This window comes from Gambusia affinis, linkage group LG14, assembly GCF_019740435.1.
Source record: "Gambusia affinis linkage group LG14, SWU_Gaff_1.0, whole genome shotgun sequence".
Taxonomy (NCBI): domain Eukaryota; kingdom Metazoa; phylum Chordata; class Actinopteri; order Cyprinodontiformes; family Poeciliidae; genus Gambusia; species Gambusia affinis.
The window spans coordinates 11119698-11132799 of NC_057881.1; the positions used below are offsets into that span (position 1 = coordinate 11119698).

Sequence of the window (13102 nt, forward strand, 5' to 3'; positions counted from 1 at the left end):
AAAAAGTTGCAGAATGCAACCCTGTCTGCATGTGTGAATGTGTAACCCGTAGCACCTCGCAGCATCTTGAACACGTTCTGCGGGGGTTTGTGTTTTTGGACGCAGACAACCTTGCCTGCTTTTGTTTCATATTTACTTTAATGATCCCCAGAGGACATATTTATCTTACTCCTTACCTCCTCAACAGGAAGGTCAAACCTCAGGGTGAGCCGCACAACTGCAACACAAACGCTCCCCTGGAGCTGTGGACTGGAAGACTCCATTGGAATTAGGAACCGACAGCATCTGCTGGAGTTGATTTAAAAGGAACTTTGTTTGGGGGCCCAGGGGAGGCTCAACAGTGATGAAGGTGAGAGCAAGTTATCAAAAAATAATAACCCAAGCACACAAATCTGCTTTTACCCCTGGTAGTAGTATCTTAAAATGTCAACAGGCAAATTGCCTTTTCATTGGACAGAAGAATTTTGTAAGTTCGTCAGAGTTTCTGGGAACATCTAATCAGTATTCTATTGGTTTTTATTCCCATGGAGTATTAACATGACTTGACAAAGTGGTCAATTACTCTTGGAGACATTTGTAAAAGGGAAAGTTAAGGGAACATATAACTCAGGTAAGGTAAACCTGTATATCCATCTTCATACGTCACAAAATGGCTACAACAAAATAAATTTTCAAAGAAAAGAACACTTTAAACAACTGGAACTGTGACAAACGAGGCTGGATGTGGACCCAAACTCTCACATTTAGACAACTACAGCAAAGAGTAGCAACTTGGGGTTTCTAAATCCCCAGAAAAACCACTAGAAGCTATCACATCAAAGCACAACATTTTTTGTGCCTCTGGCAAAAATGAGATGGGAATCTCTTAAAATATGTACAACAAGGTTTACAAAATGGGTTTTGAACAACCTATATTTTTAGGGGGATTTATGTTTTATTTTAAAAATGAAATGTTGGACATTGTTTATGCCCTTCTAAATAATCAGTTCCAAAATTGCATGTTTCGAATGGTATTTTGAGGATTTATTTGGTGAGGTCAGAAGGTCTTTTTGCCAACACCCCAATGTTTTGCACTTTCCACAGATTCAGATGTCTGGCTGAGCGACTCCAAAGCTTTAATATTACTTCCAGTCAAAAGAAACATGGCTGCAAAATTTAAAAGAAGTAAAAAATTTTGGGCTTTGCCAACCAGTTGTTTGGGAGGCATACAAAACAAAAAACAAAAACAAACAAAAAACAACTTAACCTTTACTAAAACTTTCGCTTAAATCAAAAATAATCCAAAAATGATTAATCACTTCATTCTCAGTGTTTAGTGACGTGGAGGGTCTGTGTTGCTTTTATTCCAAAGGTCCTCTCTTTGGTCTTTGCTAAGCAGTTTCCTTCTTTAAAATAGCAAAATCTCAGAGGGAATATTTGAAAGACCTTCATGGGTATTCTGCTGCACTAACAACAAACACCATGATTATGTCCTTAATATTCACAGACTTAAGCTGCAAATCTCCTGTTTTTATTGAACGCTTTAAAATCCTTTCCATTAGATTCAAATTAATTGCTTAAAAAACAAAGAAATTACAAGACAGGCTGTTTGCAGAGAAAAAAGTAAAGCAAGAATCAAAAGTAGTGTAAAATATCAGTTCTTCAAAGCAGGAAAGCAGCACTCCAACATCACTAATCAGAATGACTATTGTTTTGGGTGAAAATTAAATTATCTTTCACATGTTGTTTGTAGAGGAGTGATAGAAAACCGGCAGACCCAACATGTGACACGACCCACGTGTTCAGATAACATGTTTGTGTTATCGGTTGATTCAAGAAAACACAACAAAACTGCACATTTGCAATTAATATATGTCTAATAAAAAGCAGCTATGATTTATTTTCAGAAACTGAGTTTTTGTAAAATTAAAGAAAAACAAACCTGCTTATTCTGGAGTAGATTTATGAGGGTGCAAATGCATAACCATGAAAACATTATGAAGCTCATGAAACAACCTCCCCCCCACACACACACACACAAACACGACTGTGAAATAAGTTATTAGGATCTTGATGTTTATACAATCTTTAAAAGCAAATGCAAGCAAGCAGACACATATACAAGCCATGCGGGTGAGTGATTAGTAACTTAATGTTACTGAAGCGTCATCATTTTTCAGCTGAGTGCTGGAGGTTTGTTGCGATGAAATATGACCTCTGTAATGCCACTGTACCCCTCTTTCGCTCCGGTTCCCTCCATCCTTCCTTCACCTGTCGTTCTGTGTGTGCTCGGTTCCTACCTCCTTCTCATCGCTCACTTCTCTGCCTGCCTGATCATCATAATCACATATAATTTATAGACATGCACGCAGGCAAACGTACGAGGAAATCATTGATCGAATAGTCAGTCTGTGAGCCAGCCATTATCATTTTTTGATGATATGTCTTGTAGAAAATTACAAAAAAGAAAGAAACTGGCTGACAAACGATGTGTGAACATAGACTGTGCCCATATACAATTTTTTTTCAGCTTTATATTTTTATTTTTATTTTTTGCCACATTTGCATGTTTTAGATATTCCAACAAATTTTAATGTCAAAGATAACTGTTAGTGAGTGTGAATGACTGAATGTAGTGTGAAACACTTTGAGGTCCTCTGGACTTGATAAATCACTGTACAATTTCAGGACATTTATTATGTTCTTCTTCTAAAATGCTGTGCTAGTTTTACACCTGATCTACCGAGACACAAATCTTCTAAAAAAATTATACCTGGAATTAGGTTTTTAGGTGTGTTTGTATTAAGTGCCTTAAAATCGCATCAGTTGTTTTCCAAAACCGTATCTGGGTTTGTCTGCCACAAAGGCTAAAATCTTGGGACAAATACGTTTTCACATAGCATCAGGTTGATTTGAAAAGATTTTTGTTTTTGTACATGATATAGTCATTTGAATATTCTGTTTATTTACTCAAGTTATCTTTGTCTGATAATAAAAATCTGTTTGAGCTGAAACAAGTAAGTGTGAGAAACGTTCCAGGCCTATGACGTCTTTTGTACGACTTTCTTGATGTAGGTTATCTAGCCTAGAACTGAGTTTCTCTATCCAGACTTTATGGATCTTTTCAGTACAATTTCAGCTGGTTCATCAGCTATGAAAAGATATTTTGTCTTGAAAATCTAAAGTGAAGTTGGGCATTTATTTTGGATTTCACTTGTTTTTTTTTAATTTTTTAATTTTTTATTTTTTTATGAAAAATACTCCCAAACACAAAAGAAGCAGAAGCAATCTGTAAATGGCTGAATACATTTTGACATTAACATACATGCATATTTGTGTACATATCAGCTGAACCTAAATAACTAAATCCCTGTGTGTACAAACACACTGTGACTAAAACTTAATCTCTGTCATTATTTTATCATCCTCTCTCCACCCAGCTCATTCTAATGTGCAAAACTATCTTTAGCTGATATGAAAGTGCTAAATGATCCCGTACTGCGCTGATAGGATTTATGGTTCATACATGCTAATGATGGTTGGTGGCTAATGTTAAAGGTGCAATCTGTAATATTTTGATGGCTTTGTACAAAGTGGCTCTAATTTATGAGCAAGGGACTTGCAAATGTTGATGATCAATGCCAGCAACTCAGCAGCCTCTCAGGTGACAGAGAGGCTTTTAAGCTTTCCACATTAATGGGTTTGTTTAGTGAGTCTCCAGTTCTGACTGTGAAAGGGATGAACAAAAAGTAAATAAACTGTGGGCGTATTTTTCATTAAAAAGGAGTGAAATCCAAAATAAATGCCCAACTTGGCTGTGGATTTTAAACATTCAAGGTGAAAAATCTTTTTATAGCTGATGAACCAACTTGCAAAGGAACCCGTGAAGTTTGAGAGGGAAAACTTGTATTTCAGCTACCCATGCTCCTACACCTAGGGTGTCGTACAAAGGAAGTCATTCCCCTTGAACGTTTGCCATATCACAACCCCCAACTTAATTTATTTCGCTGGAATTTTATAAAGTAGTTCATAATACTAGAGTGAGAGAAAGCTTATATATGGCTTTCACTTCTTTTTTTACATCTAAAAAGAGTGACTTGAATTTTGTCATCATTCCCCCACCATAACCCATTCTAGGAATGGGTGAAATATAAAACACAGTAAACTGTAATTCTTCAATAGTGGCAGAGACATCTTTGGCTGTTTCCACCTCCTTACATATATATATATATAGATATATGTGAGCAAAATGGATCAAGCATCAACTGATCTTTGTGAAATTGAACATAATATTTGTAGTCGCGCCATAAGTGATTCTCAGGCTTTGTGTAAATTAGCATTAGGGATAATTTAATGTGATGCCAAATGAAGCATCTTTCAACCAAGACATTTTGTGCCAGTAAAAATACTTTAAGACAGAAATCTGCTTCTAAACGATTTCATTTTTAAGGGCTAAAAGGCCTTGGCCCTTTGCCTTCCTCCTACAAGACACATTAGAGATGTCCTTCTACCCAGTTTGAATGTGCAAAACAGCCCTTTATAGCTCTGTGCAACTTGATCACGGGTACTGCTAAATGTTATTGTGAGAAGTTGAGCACTCACACTGTACTGATGAAGCTACAGCCGCATTGTTAGAGAGAGCTGATCCTCAAGGCTAAGATCTTCATTCATCAGTTGATCTATGCCCTTAACCTTCCTAAGTTTGTGAGCTTCAAGCAGTGACTGAATAAGATTCTGAATACTTGTATACAAGCAAATACCCTGCGACCATGGCTTGAAGGATTATATGTCTGGCTGGAAATAATGGACAGATGAATGAATGGATGTTCATGCAACGATGCTATGCTGCAGTACAGGGCGGAGAAGATGTGGAGATGAATAGAGAGAGGTTATTCAACAGATAGACACTATAGTGTTTGAAGAAAAAAACAATATGTAAGGTTGGAGGAGAAGAAGAAAAGTTCAGATGTTTGTAAAAGCCATTCAGGTATTTATCCTAGATTGATGATGCTAGGAACCATTCCACGAGGAACAACCAGAAAATCCTAAACACCAACCAGTGGCAATTATCATTCAAACAGTGTCAGACCAGGTGCGTATCATAAGAAGTTGTTGTTTTCATTAGGATCTCATTTCTGTATTAAAAATGTTTCTTTTTTTTTTTTTTTTTTGGTTTGATATAATATTCTGATCTCAAATGTCGGGTTTTCATTAGCTGTCAGTGAAAAATCATCATAATCAATGAATTCCAGACTCTGTGTAATCAATCAATATAATTTTTTCCCACTTAGTAAATTGAACTGCTTACTGAACTAGATCAACTTTTCAATAACATTGTAATTAACTGAAAAGAGCTGCATATAAATGAATCATTGTGTCTTTAACCCGATTTAATGTTAAAAAATTTAACACCTAAACGCATCTTTTACTGGACCGGGCATGTTTTATTGCCGTTAAACCTGTTATAATTTTGATTTTACTTTCTTAACTATAAATTTGTATTTGCTCCTTTGTGCAGATAATTAATTAGTAAAGTAAAATGACAGAGACAAAGAAACAAGTAGAAAACATTGGCAACACAAATTTTCTGGATTCTTAACAATTTTGTTATTTCATATCAAAAGGACTAAAAAAATTATAAAAACTAATTAGGAATTTCTTTTAATGTCAGGAAAATTATGCCTTAGTAGAAAAATTGTCATCTTGGATCCATCGTACCCTCAGGTCTCTTTTTCAAGAGCTTGAAGGCCAGGAGATAAAGCTTAGCAAGACTCAACGTTTCTGATTGTTGAAATACGCAAACATGCCACTAAGATAGCAAATATCAAATAGGTATTTGTAATTTTTGTCACAGAAGAAATCAATCAACACCAAGGGAATTTTTAGTCAAAAAACATGATCTGAACTATGCAAATAAAGACAAGTTCTTAGATTAGTTTAGTTCCTCTGTCTTTCATCTCTTATATTCCCATTACTTTGGAATATATATTATGGCAGAAAGTCTTGAATTTGTATTTCTTGTGGGACAGTAAACAACATTCTCTTTGTGATCCCAATCCCTTGCTTGTGGTACACATGGAGATTTAGACAGAACATCTTTTCTTCCACTTAACCAGCGGGAAATCTAAAGCTTTCCTGGTGTAACCATGAATTTTAATGTTCAACGTATTTTTTTCCCATTAATTTCCATTCTGTTTACTAAGAAGGATATGCACACACACAGCTGCACAAAGTTACCTGCACATTGATGCACAGCTTTTAATTCATCTGAGTGCATGTCAGTCAGAGCTCTGATTTCCCTGTAGGCTCCTTCCCAGCTGTTGCTTCTTTTTTGTACAAACGTCACCAGTTTACAGGCGCTGCTCATTCTCCTTACGTAAATAAAGTTTCATTTCAAAGCTTTTTGGAGTTTTATTTGTGAGCTTCTGCCTATTTCATCGTCTCTTTCCTTGAAACGCTCTCTTTTCTATTTCCCAGATTTTCCATTTTTGCCTTTCATAACCGTTTTTTCATCTTCATTTTTGATCCAGTCATCTGTAATCACTGATTTCTTTCCGCTTCATCCTCATCTACTTCTGGGACTATGATCTTAATAATCCCCGTTTTCATTTAGCCGCTGCATGACTTCATCTCTCTCCCTCATCGCTTTGTGCAGCATTCCTCCGCTGTCACCTGCCAAGGGTTTGGAAGCTCACGTGACAATCCCAAAAGCAATGTACAGTGGGGAATTTTCTGATTAATGTTTTGCAACACATCCACGTTCGATGAATGATAAAAAAGATATGAATGAAGCCAAAATTACAAAGTAGACACACTTTGTCTTTCTGTGTTCAAGCTCACTGTTAAATACTTTGACTATTTCCTTTGCAGAAAAAAATATATAGAGGATTTATTAAGCAGCTTAATGATGCAGGAATATCTTGACTATATCCCTATTCGCATGGGACACACATTATCTGGGGACTCCATTAAATAAATTAATTATTAATTCCCAACGTCTGTTTTTATAGACAGACAGAGATTTTTCTACATTAGCAAGAAAAGTCAATTTTCTGTTAACATAAAGTTAACCAATGATGGAGCTAATCCTATTTCAGCATCCTTTTCATACAAAGCATTAGCTCAGTAAATACTTGCTACTTTCCAAGTACCACAGTACAAACTGATGCTTTGAAAGAGTAATACAACATGACTTGGAGGAAAAAAAGTCTTGTCTATTGCTGTTAGTTGGTTGGTTGGTTAGGAGTATGGTGTTTTTTCCAGGTTAACAAATATGTTGAATTTTTGCAGCCTGAAGATGAAAAGAATGACAGAAAATTTTATAGAAGTTGGAACTTAAAGTCGATAAGTCAGAGGTTGTTAACCAACGTACAAATCCAACATGCCTGCCCTTCATGCACAAGTTACTGAGCAACAGTAAAAAATAGAATTTCTAGCAGTCTCTTTTAATCTTTCACACACTCTGCAACTTATTTTAGTGACAATGATTGAGTGTATTAAAGGCAGAGAAATACATTGTTTAAGCTTGTATTTCAAATAGCAGTTCACATGGTCATTGAGCACATTATTTAACTAATCTAACTGGTTTTGCAACTTGAAACTGCTACACAATTAAGTTGATGTTTTCCTTTGTAACAATGTGTTAGCAGAATAGCCTCCAACGGTTGTTATTTATTCACTGTCAGCCACCACACAACAACAAAGATCAAATTTAACCTGCTAACAATAAAGTTAAAAAACATTAGTAATATTTTATGGATATTTTGTTAAATTTATTATATATATCTCCTTTCAGGTATAAGGCCGCTTTCCAAAAAAAGAATTCCACCTCAAAACATTACACATTTGCATAATTCAGCAAAATCATTTTTAAAAGATGGATTTTAGTGGTTTTGGTGGCTCCAGAGTCCCCGACCTTAATGTGAGTTCCAAATTCCTCAGACCATCTGTCGCCTTTAGTTTTCGGCCCCTTATGTGGTAAAACCATCTCACCCCGAGCCCAAGAGCTCAGGAACCTGTTAGGAACATATGGGTGGAAAGGTTTTAAGCAGTATGCCACAGTTTATCCCCTAAAGGAATCCCAAGTGATTAACACAATCTGAGAACCAGTATTGTTAATGAGAAATAAGGGCACATGCAATCAGGGACGTTTTTGAAATGTCCAGTTGCCCAGGGTGGCATTTGAAAGTGGGATGCACAAGCACCATATCATAGAAATACAAGCTTTCAGTAAAACTGGTTTTCTGTTATTTCTAGTCATGTGTATTGCACCCCTGCTTGTTACCGGGGGCTCAACGGGGAGATGAGTCTTTTTTTGAAGGTCAGAAAGTAGAAGATATAGTTATATTATTACATGTAAAGTTCATTTAATGTTCATGTTTATTTATTCAAAAAAGAAACCAATCGTTATACAACCAAAAGCAAAAGCTGGGATTTATACTCTTCACTGAGAACATGTAGACACATTGCTAGTTCATGAAAAAACACCCAAATGGTCCTTTTGAAGCAAGTACCATAGGCTTACAGCGCCACAGAAAAAAATGTTCCCTTACACTGAACACATTTTTTATGTTCTCTGTGAGTCTGTAGCCTCCCATAAACTATCCTCTGATGCTAGGCAAAAATACAGATTTAGACATGTAGCACTGTATTTAAAGTTGAGTACTGTTCTGAATTGTCAAGGAAGTACAACAAATCCTAAGAACGTCTCTTACAGAAAACTTAATGAGACCTTGTTTTGAACTAACATTAACTGAAAGTGGGCATTGTTTGGCCCCACTTCGGTTGACCTAGTTGAACCAGAGCGTCGCTGATATAAGCAGCTCTTCTAGATGCAGAAGCTGTCCTCCCTTTAGGCTGAATGGTGTCCCAATAAAAGAGGGCCCGTCTACAAGGTCACAGAGGTTGAGGGTTAGGACAATGAGAGCTCGAGAAGAAAGAGAGAAAAACAGTGGACAAAACCTCATCAAAAGGACAGAAATTAGGTACAAAAACAGTTTTATGAAGAGACAAAGAAAAAAACCCGAATCAGACAGAGGAAGGGAGGACGGGGTGGAGGCCTGGTTGATGGTCATGCTTGAAAACAACACCAAAACCTAAAGAGAAAAAGCAGAGACTTCACCACAGAAAAGCCGATTGCATGTTCAGTCCTTTAACTACAGGTCAAAACAACTGCACATACATAAACACACACACAACCATTCGTTCTTTCATGCAGTTGGGCTCACTTGCTGCAGGGTTATTCTAAGAGATAATGTCTTTAACAGTACAGAGGCCTTTTTGGGTTTTGGTCCTGTGGCTGGACAGTTCTAAAACCACAAGCTGTGATGGCAGCTAGCTGTTTTTAAGGACTGAAAAGGAAAATAATCTAAGTCCTTCACTGCAAAAGTGACAATAATGGACCTGACCCCAGTTACATGTTAACCTCACTTTCTTTTGGGCTGGTTGGAACCACTTTCCAGGTGGGGCAGGGATATTTTTCTCTGAGATATTTTCACAATAGGATAATATTTAGGAGTCAGAAACTGAGGATGCACGATTGTAAGAGAATATAATAGGCCCCCCACCCCCAATGAAATCAGTTTTGGGAATTGATTTTATATTTTTTTGTTTAAGTAACTAATTGCCTTGTAAAGGGTAATGATTTAGCTTTGCCTACTAATGTCACAAGTCAATAAACAATTAAAGGCGACATGTTGGGCCTCAAATACATTATAACTCATTACATCAGCTGCTGAATATTTACCTCAAATCAATGACCAGTTCAGGTGTCGATCTTCTGTTTTCATTTGCAACACAAAAATATGAATGTGTAATCCAGTAAGCTGCTCATGGTCCTGAGGTATTTTGGTTTTAATTTGTGCTGTAGTCCTCTTGACTGTTTTTCTGAATAATGCTGTCTGTTTGGGGACAGCATTATTCCCCAAACAGACAGATGCTTTCCATTTTTCAGATGATGGTTTGAACAGTGTTTTGTTATAAGTTCAGATCTTAAGATATTGTCAAAAAACATAAGTTTAATTGTCTCCCAGACCTGTCTACTTTGTTCTTTGGTCCTTCCAATGCTATTGTTCTCTAATTAAGGGGCCTGAGGCCTTTACGGAACACAGTATTTATACTAAGATTAGGTTACACGCAAGTGTAGTCTGTTTACGACAGTAATTAAGTAAAAATGAAAGGAATTGGTTGCATGTCACAGTTTTCCACAGAGCCATGTCTTTTTTTATTTTATACAACAGCGCTGCTTCTTCATGTAATAAGGTTCATTAACATTTATGGTTGCCATGTAAGCATGAAAGTATTTATATCTAAATATATTTGGACATAAACTCTTCTGCAAGGTACTGTAACCGTTGTGAGGCAAAGTTGGGCAAATTCAGATCGACATGTTTAACTTTCTCTACAGCCTATTTGTGTTCAAAGAATAATAACACAACAGTTTCGAATCTCCTCAGAGGTGCATAGCAAAAGACCGGTGGAGGTCCGAGGCCTCTGTGTTCAAAAGGCCAGTGTAAGAGTTGTTGTGTTTGGAAGCTAAATTTTACTGCGAGGCCCTCGCTCCTCTCTGTGGTCAGTCTCTCAGCTTCTCCTCTTCTTTTTGTCTATCAGTCAATCTGTTTGTCTGTTGTGGTCAGTGCCCATTTTAGCCTAAGGACAAGTCAACACACACGCACACACACGCACACATGCAGTGCATACTGGCACTAAGCTCGAATGAAACCACAGTGGTCCAGCCCTTGGCAACGCAGCCGAGATGAACTGACCACTTTGACGTCCTTCTGGACAAATGTACGCACAAACAGAAAAAAGATGAAGAAACATAACAGAGTAAAACATTTGTGCTTTGTGTGTTAATATACATTTCAGGGGAAATAGGTGGGCTCTTCTGCTTTACCAGACCGGTAGTGACTCGGGAAGCTTATTTTCATTCCACTTTGAGTTTTTTTTTTTGCAGGTATTAAATAAGTAAACTTTTCAGAATTGTTAACTGGATGTGACTCACGACTGGGGAAACAAAAAGCATTTTGTTTACTTACTGATAAGTGTGTAAAGAAGTGTACAGTGGACAGTGGGTACAGTACACTGATGCGCACACTCAAATTTGGACATATGCAGTACATGAACGTTCTTTGTAAGGCCCCAGCTTAAAAGCAGAGGGGACTGTTTTCTGTCTGTCGAGCCACACCTAAAGGGAAAAAAGGAAAGAACACAGGGCGATCCTGTTCAGTGTTTACTTTGAGAAATAGTGTTTCTCTGAATCCCAAACTTTTAATTTTTACTTATTTGTTTGAATTTCATGAGACCCACCAGTATCCATAAAAAAATAGCCTTATGAATAGATACACCTAAAATTATGTTGCCACCAGTGGAAATTGGGTTTATTGGAGAGAATATATTGACCTTGCTGCTGTTGGCAAAAAAATGTTTCCAGGAATTATCGATTGCAGTGCTAGAGCATTCCATGTTTTCAGAGTGATCCAGTTTTTTAAAACACTGACAAGAGGCTAGATAAAGGTTTAAGTAGTTTATTTAAGTAAAAATGTGCAATATTGGATTTTAGGATTTGGAGAGAAGAATTGTAAGAATAGAGAAAAAAGCTCAGAAAGATAATATAGAATTCAGGTCGGAGGGAAAAGGTTTTACTTTTGCTTCGTCGGTCTTCAGAAAAGAATCCCAACAACTCTTTGGCTTATTGACAGTAAATTGTCCTGTGATTTTTAGAACAGTGGTGCTGTATTTTGGAGTTCAGTCAGGAAGCTCATCAACATTTAGCATGTGCCTTCTCGTGGAAACGGAAACCTCAGTGGCTGCGTTAAGTAAGTTTTACTGCAAGGTTTTTTGTAGTCAGTGGAGAATTTTTGATCCAATGGGATCTCAGGTCAGCCATGATAGTTTCCTCTGTCACATCCAGGTAGTGTAGTTACTGTTGTTGTATCTATAAACATGCAAGATAATCTTTCAACTGCATCTCTTGGCATATTTATGGTCTTTGATCATTTTCTCTGTCTATTGCTTGTTTTTTTTTTTGGGTTTTTTTTGTTGTTTTTTTACAGTAAACAGGTCATCACTGAAGGAAATTGAAATGTTTTGTCCCAAGCGGTCTGGGTGCCACATATCTAATTAGTAATGTGTGCTGTTATGATGAATACTATTCAGGGATTTGGAAAATTTTGAAAAAATAGTTGTCATTGAAAATAGAATTTTGTGCTGATTTTGAATGTAATAACACTAGTTTTATTCTGTTTTAAAAAAAAAACTGTTTTGGTGTAATTTCATTGTTGCAAACTGCTAAATAATCAAGAATTTTACCAGCACATCTATCTTGCAGTAGAGATTGAATTATCTTTGGTAACAAAATGATTTGTTACATATCTTGTAGAGTAAAGTAACTGTTCATGTGATTATTCCAGCCCTTTGGTTGCTTAGAATCTAATGTAAGGTTCAAATATAATGTTCAAAGATTGCATCCCATTTGTTTTTGTCTTTAAGACAAAATTTAAGAAACTCCTTCTGTTCTTCAAGCCAACTTTATCCCAAACAATGAAGAAAAGAAAAAGGTCTTTCAGATCAGCACCACACAAAACTCAATGAAATTAAAATTGAGGATTCAAGAAGGTTAGGCAAAAACTGGTTCTTTCAGTATTAGGTCAGATTATTGCAATAGTGACATTGCAGGTGCAGGTGGATCTCAAATGCTGCTACCAGAGTCCTGACCATCATCAAGAACATGCAGACATCTTAACTTTTTAAGGATGTTTACTTTAAGTTTGTTTCCTTTTTTCTATAAACTTCTTAGATTTACTTTGCATGCGAATAAAGTATACGATATTTAGGTATACATATTTAAAAAAAAAACAACAACAAAAAAACAGTACAACCAGTTGTGCTACTTCTGCTCAGATTGTCCCAATATTAAATATTAGTCAAAATGCATTTTTCATATTCTGTTCTGCCTTTAAATTGACCTTTTCTACTTAATCTAGTTTACAATGTATGCAAGACGTTACCAGCTAACACTTTTCTCCAAAGTATAAAACAGAGAAACTTTGCTGTGCTCTTCTCAGTCTTCCTGTCACTGTCTGAACATGTCATAGAAATTAGTTTCCTTTGACACAACTAATTC

The 13102-nt window shown here is 36.5% G+C and overlaps 1 protein-coding gene across 1 annotated transcript in view; it reads left to right on the top strand.

Moving 5' to 3' along the window:
- Positions 1–13102, top strand: part of trps1 (trichorhinophalangeal syndrome I) — a 181060-nt gene that overhangs the window by 28014 nt on the left and 139944 nt on the right. The window contains exon 2 of the mRNA XM_044139382.1: positions 188–349. The gene's annotated coding sequence lies outside the window, so the exon portion shown is untranslated. The remainder of the gene's footprint in view (positions 1–187; positions 350–13102) is intronic.